The sequence below is a fragment of the Neoarius graeffei genome, chromosome 21, assembly GCF_027579695.1.
Source record: "Neoarius graeffei isolate fNeoGra1 chromosome 21, fNeoGra1.pri, whole genome shotgun sequence".
NCBI classification, from domain to species: domain Eukaryota; kingdom Metazoa; phylum Chordata; class Actinopteri; order Siluriformes; family Ariidae; genus Neoarius; species Neoarius graeffei.
The window spans coordinates 53,174,339-53,192,963 of NC_083589.1; positions in this window are offsets into that span (position 1 = coordinate 53,174,339).

Here is an 18,625-nt window from a genome sequence, read left to right on the forward strand (position 1 = left end):
ATGCTACCACCATCGTGCTTCATTGTAGGCACTATATTCTTTGACTGATAAGCTTTTGCTTTTTGCAATAAACAAATCTTTTATAATTACACCCGAAAAAAAAAAAAAAGAGTCTACCTTGGTCTCATCAGACCATAACAGATTGCAGTGATTTAGAAGGGTTTTGGTATTTTTTGTTTTTGTTTTGTTTCCGTAAGGAAGGGCTTCTGTTTAGCCATTGTAACCCATAGTTTGAAAAATATAAGAGTTTGTTGTCACATGCATGGTGTGACCAGTACTTGTTAGGTATTCCTGCAACGACTTAAATGTTGCTGTAGGTCTATTGGCAGCTTCACTGCTTAGGTTTCTTCTATAATCTGTTTTGGAGAGAATGTCCTCTTCTTGGTAATGTCACTGTGGTGCTCAATTTTCTCCACTTGTTAATGATGGGCTTCAGGGTGCCTCATGGTGCGGCTATCCATCCATCCATTATCCATAACTGCTTATCCTGTGCAGGGTCACGGGCAAGCTGGAGTCTATCCCAGCTGACTATGGGTGAGAGGTGGGGTACACCCTGGACAAGTCACCAGATCATCGCAGGGCTAAAACATAGAGACAGACAACCATTCACACTCATGGTCAATTTAGAGCTACCAGTTAACCTAACCGACATGTCTTTGGATTGTTGGGGAAACCGGAGCACCCAGAGGAAACCCACACAGACATGGGGAGAACATGCAAACTCCACATAGAAAGGCCACACTGGGCTCGAAGCCAGAAACTTCTTGCTGTGAGGCAACAGTCCTAACCACTACACCACCTTGCCGCCCCATGGTACATTTCATGTTTAGGAAATTATTTAGTACCCCTCTCTTGATTGATACCTTTCAACAACAAGATCCTATACATGCTTTGTAAGCTCTTTGCTGACCATGGCTTCTACAGTCTAGATGAAACCAAGATGTCAAGCAAATCTGACAAAAACAACTGATTTTTACTTGGAGTTAATTAGGATCACTTCATTGATGACAGGCATATGATAATTACTTTGAAATGTGAGTTTCAATGTGATTGACCATTTCTGAGCACATTCAGATAGCCTGTTATAAAAGGGCATATTTTACACACATACAGTGGTGCTTGAAAGTTTGTGAACCCTTTAGAATTTTCGATATTTCTGCATAAATATCACTGAAAACATCATCAGATTTTCACAGAAGTCCTAAAAGTAGATAAAGAGAACCCAGTTAAACAAATGAGACAAAAATATTATACTTGGTCATTTATTTATTGAGGAAGATGATCCAATATTACATATCTGTGAGTGGCAAAAGTATGTGAACCTCTAGGATTAGCAGTTAATTTGAAGGTGAAATTAGAGTCAGGTGTTTTCAATCAATGGGATGACAATCAGGTGTGAGTGGGCACCCTGTATTATTTAAAGAACAGGGATCTATCAAAGTCTGATTTTCACAACACACATTTGTGGAAGTGTATCATGGCATGAACAAAGGAGATTTCTGAGGACCTCAGAAAAAGCATTGTTGATGCTCATCAGGCTGGAAAAGGTTACAAAACCATCTCTAAAGAGTTTGGACTCCACCAATCCACAGTCAGACAGATTGTGTACAAATGGAGGAAATTCAAGACCATTGTTACCCTCCCTAGGAGTGGTCGACCAACAAAGATCACTCCAAGAGCAAGGTGTGTAATAGTCAGCGAGGTCACAAAGGACCCCAGGGTAACTTCTAAGCAATTGAAGGCCTCTCTCACATTGGCTAATGTTAATGTTCATGAGTCCACCATCAGGAGAACACTGAACAACAATGGTGTGCATGGCAGGGTTGCAAGGAGAAAGCCACTGCTCTCCAAAAAGAACATTGCTGCTCATCTACAGTTTGCTAAAGATCACGTGAACAAGCCAGAAGGCTGTTGTAAATATGTTTTGTGGATGGATGAGACCAAAATAGAACTTTTTGGTTTAAATGAGAAGCATTATGTTTGGAGAAAGGAAAACACTGCATTCCAGCATAAGAACCTTATCCCATCTGTGAAACATGGTGGTGGTAGTATCATGGTTTGGGCCTGTTTTGCTGCATCTGGGCCAGGACAGCTTGCCATCATTGATGGAACAATGAATTCTGAATTATACCAGCAAATTCTAAAGGAAAATGTCAAGACATCTGTCCATGAACTGAATCTCAAGAGAAGGTGGGTCATGCAGCAAGACAACGACCCTAAGCACACAAGTCGTTCTACCAAAGAATGGGTAAAAAAGAATAAAGTTAATGTTTTGGAATGGCCAAGTCAAAGTCCTGACCTTAATCCAATGGAAATGTTGTGGAAGGACCTGAAGCGAGCAGTTCATGTGAGGAAACCCACCAACATCCCAGAGTTGAAGCTGTTCTGTATGGAGGAATGGGCTAAAATTCCTCCAAGCCAGTGTGCAGGACTGATCAACAGTTACCGCAAACGTTTAGTTGCAGTTATTGCTGCACAAGGGGGTCACAGCAGATACTGAAAGCAAAGGTTCACATACTTTTGCCACTCACAGATATGTAATATTGGATCATTTTCCTCAATAAATAAATGACCAAGTATAATATTTTTGTCTCATTTATTTAACTGGGTTCTCTTTATCTACTTTTAGGACTTGTGTGAAAATCTGATGATATTTTAGGTCATATTTATGCAGAAATATAGAAAATTCTAAAGGGCTCACAAACTTTCAAGCACCACTGTAACCATGTTTCAAAACCGTTTATATTTCAAAAGATGTCTACGAACCCTGTTTCTTGAGTGTATCAGGGTTAGAAATCTGTTATATAACATAGCCAGCCTCTATAGTTCAATACTGTAATGCATAAAAGGAAACTGAAACACAAAAGGAAAACACAGAGAGTTTTGCTGAAATGATGAAAAGGGTCAGAGAGACTCCTTCGGGAACAGCTGGACTCCTGGAGTCTTGTTGTGTCTCTCTGTGCTTTATGATGGTCAGTGATGCACATAGTCATTATGGGAGCCTGAGCAGGTTAGAAGTCTGCTACCCCGGGGATACAGCAGGTTCAGCCTGAGTATGGAGGATACAGTTCCTATTTCGAGCGCATGTTCAGTGGTGAATCCCTCAGGGCAGAAGTTACTGGTGTCACACAGAAGAGACGGGATGGTGAGCCAGCAGAGCAGTTGGGATTGAATGAGAGAAAGAAAGAGAAAAAAGGAGCAATGAGAAGCAAGCGAAGGAAAAAGGGACAGCGAGAATATTGCAGAATAGTTTTTCTTCTTTCTAGAAAGAAAGGCTTGAGGGGAAAAGATTGATTATGTACCAATGAAATGATAACACTAATTAGTAAAAGACTGCAGTCTTTCTGTGTGGAGTTTGCATGTTCTCCTCATGCCTCCGTGGGTTTCCTCCAGATGCTCAGGTTTCCTCCGACAGTCCAAAGACATGTGGATTAGATCAACCAGATACTCTAAATTGCCCAATCGTGTGTGTGTGTGTGTGTGTGTGTGTGAAGGGCTGTCTGTCTCTCTGTCTTAGCCCAGTGATAGACTGGCAGCCTGTCCAGGGTGTCCCCTGCCTCTTGCCCAGTATCAGCTACGATTGGCTCCAGTCCACCCACAACCCACAATAGATATGCGGCACAGAAAATGAGACTGAAGATTGCCAGCTAAACAACATTTCCACTAAGAATAATCCTCCTTTCAGGAAGAGCGGTCAGAATAGCGTGCTTGAGGAAAAGCTTACCACGCCGTATTTACAATCCATCCTTCACTCCGTTTCCCTCCAGCTCAGACCAAAATACATTATCAAGTCCTTTTTGGTAGTGATAAATTTAAACCAGCATGAAGATTTTCTGAACATAACAGAAAACATTATGCCTTCCTGCCTAGGAAAAGCTCTGTGTGTGTGTGTGTGTGTGTGTGTGTGTGTGTGTGTGTGTTTATTTCCCCCCTCCAAAGAATTCTTCACTTACAGTAGAATCAAATTTGTCCAAGGGTTTGAGTGAGACATCACTTGAAACGATATTGTATTCTGTGTTTACTCCAACTACTCAATACATGTTCTTTTTTTAAAAAATATTTATTTACCGCTCTTCCTGAGGTATAAAGATACCACCTCAGCTTAGTCCCACAGCACAGAGTTTATTGTTTTCATCGCATTGAATACTCGTTCACTCCCGGTTATGACCTAGGAATAGAACACCTTTCCCAAAAACAATTTATCCCCAATCCTGATCTTTGTTTCAGTGGATAATCTCACCTGTGGATTTGTACCTAAGAACTGCTACTTGAATCACAAAGACTGTCCTGTACTTATTGAATTGAAAATTGAATTAAATTGAATTTATTATTTGGGATTATTTGAACTTTTTGATGCTTTGGGTCAAAACACTGGACCCAGATCTCAAACACAATGCATACAAAGTGATTCAGATTTTCTCAGACGAATGAGACCGTGACAGCGAAACGTGTTTCATGCATACAAGTGCTAACTGCACCTTTCATCTTCACCTTTGTATGAAGACCATTGTACAACCCCAATTCCAAAAAAAGTTGGGATGCTGTGTAAGCTGTACATACAAACAGAATGCGATCATTTGCAAATCACTGAAACCCTACATTTCATTGAAAATAGTACAAAGACAACATATCAAATGTTGAAACTGAGAAATTTTTATTGCTTTTTGAAAAAGATATGCTCATTTTGAATTTGATGTCAGCAGCACGCTTCAAAAAAGTTGGGACAGGGGCATGTTTACCACTGTGTTGCATCATCTCTATTTTTAACAACACTCTGTAAACGTTTGGGAACTGAGGAGACCAATTGCTGTAGTTTTGAAAGAGAAATGTTGTGCTGTTCTTGCCTGATATACAATTTCAGCTGCTGAACAGTTTGGGGTCTCCTTTGTTGTATTTTGTGCTTCATAATGCACCAAATGTTTTAAATGGGAGACAGGTCTGGACTGCAGGCAGGCCAGTTTAGCACCTGGACTCTTTTACTACGGAGCCATGCAGTTGTAATGTGTGCAGAAAGTGGCTTGGCATTGTCTTGCTGAAAGAAGGAAGGCCTTCCCTGAAAAAGATTTTGTCTGGATGGCAGCATATTGCTCTGAAACGTGGATATCATTCAGCATCAATAATGCCTTCCCAGATGTACGAGCTACCCATGTCATGTGCACTAATGCCCCCTCATACCATCACGGATGCTGGCTTTTGAACTGTGCACTGATAAGTTGGATGGTCCATCTCCTCTTTAGCCTGGAGGACGTGGTGTCCATGAGTTCTGAAAAGAATTTCTACTTTTGATTTGTCAGGCCTTGGGACAATTTTCCACTTTGCCTCAGTCCATTGTAAAAGAGCTCAGGCCCAGAGAAGGTGACGGTGTTTCTGGATATTGTTTATATCTGGTTGTAACTTGCATTTGTGGATGCAGTAATGAACTGTTTTCACAGATGATGGTTTTCTGAAGTGTTCCTGAGCCCATACAGTGATTTCCACTACTGACACATGTCTGCTTTCAATGCAGTGCTGCCTGAGGGTCTGAAGATCACAGACATCCAATGTCAGTTTTCAGTCTTGTCTTTTGCATACAGAGATTTCTTTTAAAGATATTATGTACCAGAGATGATGTGATCCCCAAATTCTTTGCAATTTTACATTGAGAATGTTTAATTATTCTTAAATTGTTGCACTGTTAGCCCACACAGTCTTTCAGAGCGGTGAACCCATCCCCATCTTTACTTCTGAGAGACTCCGCCTCTCTGGGATGCTCTTTTTATACCCAATCATGTTACTGACCTGTTACCAATTAACCAAATTAAGTTTTTTTTTCTTTTTGCATGACACAACTTTGTCAGTCTTTTGTTTCCCCTGTCCCAACTTTTCTGAAATGTGTTCCTGTCATCAAATTCAGGATGATCATATATTTTTCAAAAAACAATAACATTTCTCAGTTTCACCATTTGATGTGTCACCTTTGTACTATTTTCAATGAAATATAGGGTTTCCATGATTTGCAAATCTTCACATTATGTTTTTATTTACAGTTTACACAGCATCCCAACCTTTTTGGAATTGGGGTTGTACCTTTTCATATCACATGGCTTGTGTAGATTCTAATGAACTTGCGATTGAGTGATTGAGTTGATTTAAAACTCGACATAAACTGCTATTGACTTTGAAATATGTTAAACTTGAGGACAAACCTCTCTGTGTATGACAGTTTTTGTCAGATATAGTGTTTCAGAGACAGTATTAGCGTTAGCTGATTATAATAATAATAATAATAATAATAATAATAATAATAATAATAATAATAAATTTCTTAAAAACCCATATTCACATAGAAATAATGCTTTTTACAGTAAGAATCATAAAAAATACTCAAAAAATGATACGAATAGCTAATAAAAAAATAATAATCATGGTGGTTAATCACTAAAACAAAAATGTCTTTAACTTAGATTTAAAATTATCTATTGAAGGAGAGTCTTTAAGCTCAGCAGGGAGAGCATTCCAGAGCTTCGGTGCTATTACAGAGAAAGCACGATCTCCATAAGTTTTTGTGTATGTGCGTGGAACAGCCAAGAGATTCTTCATAGGGGACCTCAGACATCAAGTTGTAGAGTAATCGTTCAAGAGACAAGTTAGGTATTGAGGCGCAAGGCCATTACGTATTTTATACGTCAGTACCAGGATCTTGTAGATTATTCAATCTTGAACTGGAAGCCAGTGTAACCTCCTCAGAATATTTTGAACGTAGAGTGAATCAAAATGAGCAGAATTAATGTCAAACTTTTGCAAATGTTTGCCAAGTGCCTGAGAACACTGGCCTGGACACTGAAATTGCAGCAGTTTCACTAAATCTGTGTGGAATTTGCCTGATTTGCTGTCCTTACATGCAAATGAGACATGGGAATGCTAAACCTCAGAACAAATTACAAACCTTAATTATAAATAGAGCATCATTTTAACCAGTTGGGTTTGGGTCAAAGCAGTTTTTACTAAACATGGGACAAAAAAAGGGCAAAAAAAAGAACATGAAACTTTATGAAATTGTTGATTCTTTCGTCAAAATCGCAGAAGAAAGAGCAATCATTTTAAAGAATACAGAGTTTATTATTAGGTCTGTTTTAATACCTGGATGAAATTAAAAAAAGGTTAAACAGGCTGGTGTTTGTAAATGTAAATTTTGTATTTGTGGGCAAGTCCAGTCCAAATTAAACTCGTCCACATTATACTGCATGGGCAGGAGTGTTGATATTCAGTATAACACCCCAATTGCAAGTGTAATATTGCTTTTATACAACAGTTTGATTAAAAAACAAATTGATATTGACAAACTGACATCTCAGACACAACAGGTGGGTTTTCATTGTAATTCTGAATAAAAAAAAGTCAACAAAACACAGTTAACAGTTATTCCACGAAATCGAGTTGTACATGAGCTGATAGCTGCCGAGGTGCATAGCACCAAGTCGGCTGTAATCCATGTACGACAAGCTTGAGTGGAATAACTGTTTTATTCTATCCACATTCACTGGATTTTGAGAAACAGAGCATTTTTATTTTTATTTTTTGCAAATTCGATAAATAAAAACTTTACACAAAACGTCCGACAAAATCATTTCCACTTAGAATGTAAACAAACCGGTGAAATGACAGGAGCGATTTTGAAAAATGCAATAATAATAATAATAATAATAATACAGCCCTGTGATGACCTGGCGACTTGTCCAGGGCGTACCCCGCCTTTCGCCCGTAGTCAGCTGGGATAGGCTCCAGCTTGCCTGCGACCCTGTAGAACAGGATAAAGTGGCTAGAGATAATGAGATGAGATGAGATAATAATAATAATAATTCTTGAAAAATACAAAATATACATTCTTACCATCAAATACTTTCATTTTGTTCCTTTTTTGTATTTTTGGGGGTTTTGTTTTCGAGTAGAGTTTTTATTTCATTCTCGGTTGGTTCAGTAACATGCTCTGCCATTTTGTTTTTCTCTACTCATGGTATATTAGCTGATAGCCTAGTAGAGGAGTAGCCAAACAGAGTGTGTGATTGCTCATATCCAGTGAAAGAGGATAGAATAATTGCAAATAGACTGTGTTTCCAGTGAATGATGTTATGTAATGAAAGCTGGGTTTTCTTCTCTTGTGATCATCTCATCTCATCTCATCTCATCTCATCTCATCTCATCTCATCTCATTATCTCTAGCTGCTTTATCCTTCTACAGGGTCGCAAGCAAGCTGGAGCCTATCCCAGCTGACTACGGGCGAAAGGCGGGGTACACCCTGGACAAGTCGCCAGGTCATCACAGGGCTGACACATAGACACAGACAACCATTCACACTCACATTCACACCTACGCTCAATTTAGAGTCACCAGTTAACCTAACCTGCATGTCTTTGGACTGTGGGGGAAACCGGAGCACCCGTAGGAAACCCACGCAGACAACATGCAAACTCTGCACAGAAAGGCCCTCGCCGGCCATGGGGCTCGAACCCTGACCTTCTTGCTGTGAGGCAACAGCGCTAACCACTACGCCACCGTGCCGCCCCCTGTCATGTGACTTAAATGCAAAAAATGTGTTTCCATTTCAGTTTTGCAAAATATTGCTTTGTCAAATCATCAGAAAAAAAAATCGAAGTTGAATAGAAAGTACAAAGCTTTTTATGATATTTGAAGTTTCAATTTTTTGAAATTCATGTGTTGCTATTACTCATTTTTAGTTTGCGATTTCAAACTGTGCATTAAACAAGTTAATGGAAACCTGCCTACTGTGACCAAATACTTTGTTTATTTTTGCTCAACAAATGGAAGTAGATCCCAAAGAAGCCGCATTCACTGATAGCCCATCGACTAACTGGCTCGTTAGCCATCAGTGATTTGCGCATTGCCATTATAAACTGGCTTCCCTTCTTCCTTTTCGTCTTCATCTGATGAGCTTTCATATTTTATATCAGAAGTTATATTCATGAAAAATGTCTCATTTCGCATGTTTGCTGATGATGATTGCTAATTATACTGTCATCAAGATTTCAATGGGACTGTTGCTAGAATTGGAATTTCTCTTGGCAAACACGGACAATGTGAAATGTCCCAGTGCAGTTATAGGAAATAAGATCGTTCTTGGAAAGCCGTTCATCAAATCAAATGAATTGACTGGAACTAACTACTCAGCCCATACACTGTAGCTATAGGTCAGTGGAACAGGTTGAGGGTGTGGATTAGGGCCTTCCCGAGGCCCTCCCAAGTCTGCAGTGGGTGGAGTTTTGTGAACTAGCTGCAGATTGTAATGTGTAATGAGGCGCCTTGGTTTCTCTCTCTCTCTCTCTCTCTCTTATATACACACACACACACACACACACACACACACACATATATATATATATATATATATATATATATATATATATATATATATATATATATATATATATATATATACACACACACACAACCCCAATTCCAAAAAAGTTGGGACAAAGTACAAATTGTAAATAAAAATGGAATGCAATAATTTACAAATCTCAAAAACTGATATTGTATTCACAATAGAACATAGACAACATATCAAATGTCGAAAGTGAGACATTTTGAAATTTCATGCCAAATATTGGCTCATTTGAAATTTCATGACAGCAACACATCTCAAAAAAGTTGGGACAGGAGCAATAAGAGGCTGGAAAAGTTAAAGGTACAAAAAAGGAACAGCTGGAGGACCACATTGCAACTCATTAGGTCAATTGGCAATAGGTCATTAACATGACTGGGTATAAAAAGAGCATCTTGGAGTGGCAGCGGCTCTCAGAAGTAAAGATGGGAAGAGGATCACCAATCCCCCTAATTCTGCACTGACAAATAGTGGAGCAATATCAGAAAGGAGTTCGACAGTGTAAAATTGCAAAGAGTTTGAACAGATCATCATCTACAGTGCATAATATCATCAAAAGATTCAGAGAATCTGGAAGAATCTCTGCGCGTAAGGGTCAAGGCCGGAAAACCATACTGGGTGCCCGTGATCTTCGGGCCCTTAGACGGCACTGCATCACATACAGGCATGCTTCTGTATTGGAAATCACAAAATGGGCTCAGGAATATTTCCAGAGAACATTATCTGTGAACACAATTCACCGTGCCATCCGCCGTTGCCAGCTAAAACTCTATAGTTCAAAGAAGAAGCCGTATCTAAACATGATCCAGAAGCGCAGACGTCTTCTCTGGGCCAAGGCTCATTTAAAATGGACTGTGGCAAAGTGGAAAACTGTTCTGTGGTCAGATGAATCAAAATTTGAAGTTCTTTATGGAAATCAGGGATGCCGTGTCATTCGGACTAAAGAGGAGAAGGACGACCCAAGTTGTTATCAGCGCTCAGTTCAGAAGCCTGTATCTCTGATGGTATGGGGTTGCATTAGTGCGTGTGGCATGGGCAGCTTACACATCTGGAAAGACACCATCAATGCTGAAAGGTATATCCGGGTTCTAGAGCAACATATGCTCCCATCCAGACGACGTCTCTTTCAGGGAAGACCTTGCGTTTTCCAACATGACAATGCCAAACCACATACTGCATCAATTACAGCATCATGGCTGCGTAGAAGAAGGGTCCGGGTACTGAACTGGCCAGCTTGCAGTCCAGATCTTTCACCCATAGAAAACATTTGGCGCATCATAAAACGGAAGATATGACAAAAAAGACCTAAGACATTTGAGCAACTAGAATCCTACATTAGACAAGAATGGGTTAACATTCCTATCCCTAAACGTGAGCAACTTGTCTCCTCAGTCCCCAGACGTTTACAGACTGTTGTAAAGAGAAAAGGGGATGTCTCACAGTGGGAAACATGGCCTTGTCCCAACTTTTTTGAGATGTGGTGTTGTCATGAAATTTTAAATCACTTAATTTTTATCTTTAAATGATACATTTTCTCAGTTTAAACATTTGATATGTCATCTATGTTCTATTCTGAATAAAATATGGAATTTTGAAACTTCCACATCATTGCATTCCGTTTTTATTTACAATTTTTACTTTGTCCCAACTTTTTTGGAATCAGGGTTGTATATTTCAGTGAGTTCATTTTCTTCCTCTCTCTATCTGAGCAGCAAGATGAGTTTGTGTCATTGTGGCCAAAAGAGGGAAGCAGAAAGTGATGTGCAAGCTGGAAAGCTGATGTTTTTTTTTCTTTGTCTTGAAACATGACTACTGAGCCACAGACATAAAGCTAAATGAAAAGAGTATCTGAGCTCATACCCTGGCTCTGGTGTGTTTCTGAGCAGAGTACTGCTGACATTATTGCAGTCAGTATTTGGTTGGTATTGGACTGCCTTTATTTGCCCTTAAAAACACACACACACACACACACACACACACACACACACCATCCATATACACTGTACTGCCCACTTTATTAGGAACACACATACACCTGTTTTATGCAGTCATCTCATCAGCCAGTCCCTTGACAGCAGCACAATGCATAAAATCATGCAGATACAAATCAACAGCTTCAGTTAATGTTCACGTCTTCAAACATCAGAATGATAAAATTGTGATCTCAAAGTGTGACTTTCACTGTGGCATGGGCGTTGGTTTGAGCCAGATGGACTGGTTTGAGTATTCAGAAACTGCTGATCTCCTGGGGTTTTCACACACAACAGTCTCTAGAGTTTACACAGAATGGTGCGAAAAACAAAAAGTATCAAGTGAGCGACAGTTCTGTAGGTGGAAACAAGCACCTTGTTGATAAGGGAGGTCAGAGGAAAATGGCCAGATTGCTTTGAGCTGCCAGGAAGGATATAGCAACTCATAGCAACTCTTTACAACCGTGGTGAGCAGAAAAGCATCTCAGCATACAACAGCAGAAGAACACATTGGGTTCCACTCCTGCAGCCAAGAACAGGAATCTTAGAATCAAGAACAAGTTCCTATTAAAGTGACCGGTGAGTGTATAGTTCAGTGTCTTGAATACAGAAACAGCATGTTTTCTATAGTTTTGAAAACAAAATATGGTCATTTAGATGGTCATTTGTTTATATTGGTAAAAATGCATTTTTTACATATAGCTCATCACATGTATGCTGATGGTAAAAATGGCACACACACACACACACACAAAAAAAATCCCAAAATTTATGGGTTATAAAAAATATCCCAAACTTTGAATATCCCACGGAGCACCATTAAATCCATTATAGCAAAATGGAAAGAATATGTCACCACTACAAACCTGACAAGAGAAGGCGCCGCCCACCAAAACTCACAGACCGTGCAAGGAGGGCATTAATCAGAGATACACCAAAGACACTAAAGATAACACTGAAGGAGCTGCAAAGATCCACAGTAGAGATGGGAGTATCTGTCCACAGGACTACTTTAAGCCACACACTCCACAGAGTGGGGCTTTATGGAAGAGTAGCCAGAAAAAAGCCATTGCTTAAGAAAAGACATTTGGAGTTTGCCTAACAGCATGTGGCAGACTTCCCAAACACATGGAAGAAGATTCGCTGGTCAAATGAGACTAAAATTGATCTTTCTGGCCATCATGGGAAATGCCATTTGTGGCGCAAACCAAACACCTTGAGAACACCATTCCTACAGTGAAGCATGGTGGTGGCAGCATTATGCTGTGGGTAAGTTTTTCATCTGCAGGGACAGTAAAGCTGGTCAGGACTGACGGAAAGATGGATGGCACTAAATACAGGGCAATTCTGGAGGAAAACCTATTAGAGTCGGCCAAAGGTTTGAGACTGGGACGAAGGTTCACGTTCCAGCAGGACAATGATCCTAAACATACTGCTAAAGCTACACTGGAGTGGTTTGGAATGGCCAAATCAAAGCCCAGACCTCAATCCAATTGAGAATCTGTGGCATAGCTTGAAGATTGCTATCCACCAACACAATTCATCTAACTTGAAGGAATTGGAGCAGTTTTGTCTTGAGCAATGGGCAAAAATCCCAGTGTCTAGATGTGCTACGCTAATAGAGACATACTCCAAGAGACTTGCTGTAATTGCAGCAAAAGGTGGCTCTATAAAATATTGACTTTGGGGTTGGTGAATACCTATGCACACTCCAGATTTCTGTTTTTTCATCTTAATCATTGTCTGTGTTACAACAAAACAACAATTTGCACCTTTAAAGTTGTAGGCATGTTGTGGAAATCAAATGGTGCTAACCTTCCAAAAATCCATTTTAATTCCACGTTGTAATGCGACAAAACAGGACAAACACCAAGGGGGATGAATACTTTTGCCAGACACTGTATAGTTCAAATATTTCTTATTTATACTCCAGATATATTGTTTATTTTGCTAGTATTTAATTTAAAATAATAAGAATATATATTTTATTGTATCATTTACTTTCTAAATATGAGGCTACTAATTTGATTGACTAATTGATTGATTAAATGATTGTTTTGGCTGTCTTGCATGAGTGACGTTACTGTAACTTGACACAATTGCCCCCCAAAAATTCTACTGAATAAAATTAAATTAGATAATTGAGATAAAGTTAAGACATAGTGAGTTATAAAACCGAGTTATTCAGCTGAGTCTAATCGATGACCCTGACAACAAATATATTCTTCGCCAAGTAGAAAACAGAAGAAGAGGGTGAAGAACAGCAGGTCACACTAAAAAAAAAAGCTGATAAAGAATTGTAGTGAGATAAGAGGATTTACTGATAGCTAGAGATAAACACAAAGCAACAGAAATGCTGTCCTGAAAGGCATGACATAAAAGTTTCTATTTCATGGCAGACTGTAGTGAGCTTTGAGAAAACATTTAGTGGATTTAAAAGGCGGACGCACTTGATAACCGCAGTCGGCTCTTCCTGGCTCGTACTGATAAATGGCCATGCAGGGAGAGACGGTGCAACCGGCTGGTCTCGTATGACACACAGGCCTGAGAACACACTGGATAAGTAAGTCAGGTGTAGCGTTCATTTACAGCGACTTATGAGACCGTTTTGTTGCTTGAAATCCTCCAGTCTCCGTCTTGCTCTGGTTCTCTAATGCCGAATGCTGTCTGTCTCAGCGTTGGAGTCTCTGGCAGCAGACTGCATGAGTGAGTGACAGAGGGCTAAAGCCTGTGGATCTCTGTCATCAGGGTTGACAGACAGATGGTTCTGTGTGTTTCGAGTGAATAAACCCTATAATCCACAGCACAAATATTCAACAAACCTCCTTTTTTTTCCTGCAGAGAAAAATAAACTGGATGGCTAGTCAAGAAATGGCACAGCTGCTTATAAATGTGTTAATCCACCACTTTCAGTGATTCTCTTAAGTGTTTCTCTTTGTGCATTTTAAGAAACCTGAAAGGATTTCTTTTCTTTTTTTTTTCCACAAATGCAAATCTATAAAGGACACTCAAAACCCCCTACAACTTTCAAGTTTGACCGGCTTTTATTATAAATGCCATCTTAAAAAATTGGACTCAATGTTTCCCTGGTTGTCAGACTTCATACTATTAAAGGAAAAATCCACCCAGAAATACATTAATGTGTATCCTGAAATATTTCTGTTGCGCTGTTGTTAATGTGTTGGTGGGCGCTGGATTTCCATTGTCCCACTGAACTAAGTGGTTGTGTCATGCTCTTGCATCATAGGTACAATTACAATGGCATTAAATATGAGAAAACTATCTCAGACATACGATATAATGATGAGCTTTTGCTAAAAATAAAACAACAACAAAAGCAAAGAGCTTCTTTTCTCGGTCCCCATTTTCCTGTGAAATTCAATGTCACATTAATGATAAATCCAATGTTGAATGAGTGAAAACAGCAAACACTGGACTCAGAATACAATGCCGCCATACAATGCAATTGCACCTAGTTACAACAGAGACTCAGCTCAGCAAGTTACCCATTTCACAGAGATGGGACTGGCATGATTGCTTGATGGCAGTTGATTGGCGAGGTTGAGCACAGAGTACAGATCAGGAGATGAGACAGCTGGACAGACTAAAGTACTAAAATGCTTCTCGATTGCTTTCTTTAGGTAGAAATAAAATGAGACCTGAAACCCAAGGCACCACTCTCAGTGGACATTGTGGGTAATTGAGGGAATGGTTAACCAAAGTAAAACAAGACAAATGTATCCGTGAAAGAAGTTCAAACAAAAGAAAACTCAATTTCATTACTGTAGCACTTCGTATAGGTGGGTGGAGCACAGAAGGACAGCAGGCCAGAACTGAGTTCACAAAACTCTTTTATTTTCACTTTTCAGTGGAATTTAACTCTCCCAGCCACACACGCACGTACAAACACAAGTCGTCTGGTTGGGGAGAGAGCTCTCTTCCTCTGCTCTCTCTCTCCTTATATAGGGCGCGGTCACTGGGAAGACACACAAACACAGGTTAATTGACATCAGGTGTAGTGATTCTGCCACTTACCTTCCCTGACTCTGCCCTCTGGTCACAGACCGGCGCTTGACCACGCCCCCACTACCACATACCCCCACCGCCCGACTCAGGCTGGGCAGCCATCCGGCCTGCAGCCAACTCCCCCCCCGATGAGAGAGAAAGTCCGCCACGACCATCTGCGCCCCTGGCCTGTGGATCACCTTGAAGTTAAAGGGCTGGAGTGCCAGATACCAACGGGTGATCCATGCGTTGGCATCCTTCATGCGGTGGAGCCACTGGCGGGGCGCGTGGTCCGAACAGAGGGTGAAAGGGCATCCCAGCAGGTAGTATCAGAGGACGAGGACTGCCCACTTGATGGCAAGGCACTCTTTCTCGATGGTGCTGTAGCGCCCCTCACACACCAACAGCTTCCTGCTGATATACAGCACTGGACGGTCCTCCCCCTCCACCTCCTGGGACAAAACAGCCCCCCAGCCCTCTGTCCGATGCATCCGTCTGTAACATAAAGGGGAGAGAAAAGTCAGGGAAGTGTAACAGTGGCCCCCCACACAGTGCAGCTTTCACCTCAGAGAAAGCCCGCTGGCATTGCTCCGTCCACTGGACCGGATCTGGTGCCCCCTTTTTAGTGAGATCAGTCAGCGGGCTTGTGACGTCTGAATAATTAGGTATAAACCTACGATAGTAGCCAGCCAGCCCCAGGAACTGTCTCACCCCCTTTTTGGTCTTGGGCCTCGGGCAGGCCACAATCGCTGCTGTCTTGTTAATTTGGGGATGCACCTGCCCATTGCCCAAGTGGAAGCCCAGAAACCGTACTTCCACCCGCCCAATCGCACACTTCTTCGGGTTGGCTGTGAGACCCGCTCACCTCAGCGACCTAAGGACGGCCCTCAGGTGTTGCAGATGCCGCAGCCAGTCATTACTATAGATTATTATGTCATCTAAGTATGCGGCCGCATAGGTGGCGTGGGGGCGGAGGACCCTGTCCATAAGCCACTGGAATGTAGCGGGCACCCCAAACAGCCCAAAAGGAAGTGTAACAAATTGGTGTAAGCCAAACAGTGTGGAAAAGGCCGTTTTTTCTCGGGATAGTGGAGTCAAGGGGATCTGCCAATAACCCTTTGTCAAATCCAGTGTCGAGTAAAAGCGAGCCATGCCTAGTCGATCCAGCAACTCATCAACTTAATAAACTTAATAAACTTAAACTGAACTGAACTGAACTGATCAATACGAGGCGTTGGGTACTCATCAAATTTAGATACCACGTTGACTTTTCTATAGTCTACACAGAACCGGACCGACCCGTCGGCCTTGGGCACCAAGACCACCGGGCTGCTCCAGTCACTGTGGGACTCCTCGACGATGCCCATTTTGAGCATGGCCTTGAGTTCTTCCCGAACCACTTTTTTCTTGTGTTCAGGTAGCCTGTAAGGGCGGCTGTGCACTACCACCCCCGGGGGCGTCTCGATGTGGTGTTCTATGAGGTTGGAGCGGCCGGGCAGGGGCGAGAACATGTCCGAAAATTCGGTCTACAACTGGACAACCTCCGCGAGTTGGGTCGGGGAGAGGTGGTCTCCACAGGGGACCGGAGAGGTATGCGATGTCAATATTCCCTTTTGAACCTCGAGGTGGTAAATCTGTAGCGCCCCACCCCTGTCTGTTTGCCTCACCTCATAGTCGATGTCCCCGACTCGCCATGTGACCTCAAAGGGTCCCTGCCACTTGGCGATCAATTTGGAGCTCGATGTGGGCAACAGTATGAGTACTTTATCTCCTGGTGCGAACTCCCTAAGGCGCGTACCCCTGTCGTACAGGCGGGTTTGCCGTTCTTGGGCCTGCCGCAAATTCTCCTGGGTTAGGTGTGTGTGTGGAGTTCCGCGCGCAGGTCCATAATGTATTGAATTTCATTTTTGCTTGGGGAAGGTCCCTCCTCCCAATTTTCTCGCAGTAGATCTAGGATGCTGCACGGCTTATGCCCATATAATAATTCGAACGGGGAGAACCCTGTGGAGGCTTGTGGGACCTCTCACACTGCAAATAACAAGGGTTCGAGCCATTTATCCCAATTACGTGCGTCCTCGTGAACAAATTTTTTAATTATATTCTTGAGTGTGTGATTGAACCGTTCGACTAAACCGCCCATTTGTGGGTGATAAACGCTGGTGCAGATCGGCTTAATTCCCAATAACCCATACAGTTCGTGCAGTGTGCGTGACATAAACGAGGTGCCTTGATCAGTCAGAATCTCTTTGGGGATTCCGACTTGCGAGATGACGTGGAAGAGCGCCTCCGCAATACTGCGTGCTGAGATATTGCGAAGAGGCACTGCTTCCGGGTATCGCATTGCATAGTCCACGAGAACTAAAATAAAGTGGTACCCTCGTGTTGACCGATCTAATGGCCCGACGAGATCCATCCCAATTCTTTTGAACAGGGTCTCGATTAATGGGAGAGGGTGCAAAGGTGCTTTTGGAATGGCCACTGGATTTACTAACTGGCATTCGCGGCATGCCGTACACCACCTACGGACATCGCCGCGAATCCCTGGCCAATAGAACCGGGCCATTATTTGGGCTAGTGTCTTATCCTGCCCCAAGTGTTCAGCCATGGGATTAAAGTGAGCTGCCTGGAATACTAATTCCTGGTGGCTCTTTGGAATCAAAAGCTGTGTAATCCGCTCCTTAGTCTGAGTGTCCAGCGTCACTCGGTATAATCTATCCCTCATAATGGAGAAATAGGGGAAGGACGGGGTGGCGTTTGGCTGGAGCGTTTGACCATCAATTACTCTCACTTGGTCAAACGCATGCCGCAGAATCTCGTCTCTCGACTGTTCTAACGGGAAATCCGCAAGGGAGTCCCTGAGTGACGGAGGAGGAGCCGCAGGCTCCTCCCTCTGACACGGTGATGATGTAGACGGCTCTGTGACAGCTGCTCCCGCCAATGCCACACCGGGACCTCCCCCTGCTGAACTACGGCAGGACCCACTCTTCACTAAATGCCTCATTAACTCCCGAAATCCTGGCCAATCAGTCCCCAAAATTATCGAGTGGGTAAGGCGAGGATTAACTGCTGCCTTTACACTAAATTTTTCCCCTCGAAAAAGAATGTGGACCGACACTAAAGGGTAGGTGTGAACATTCCCGTGCACACACAACACCTTCACCAATTGTGCTCCCCCCAATGCCTCATCTTGCACCAGGCTTTGGTGGATTGAGGTCTGATTACAGCCCAAGTCCACCAAAGCCTGATATGTATCCCCTTGGACACTCACCG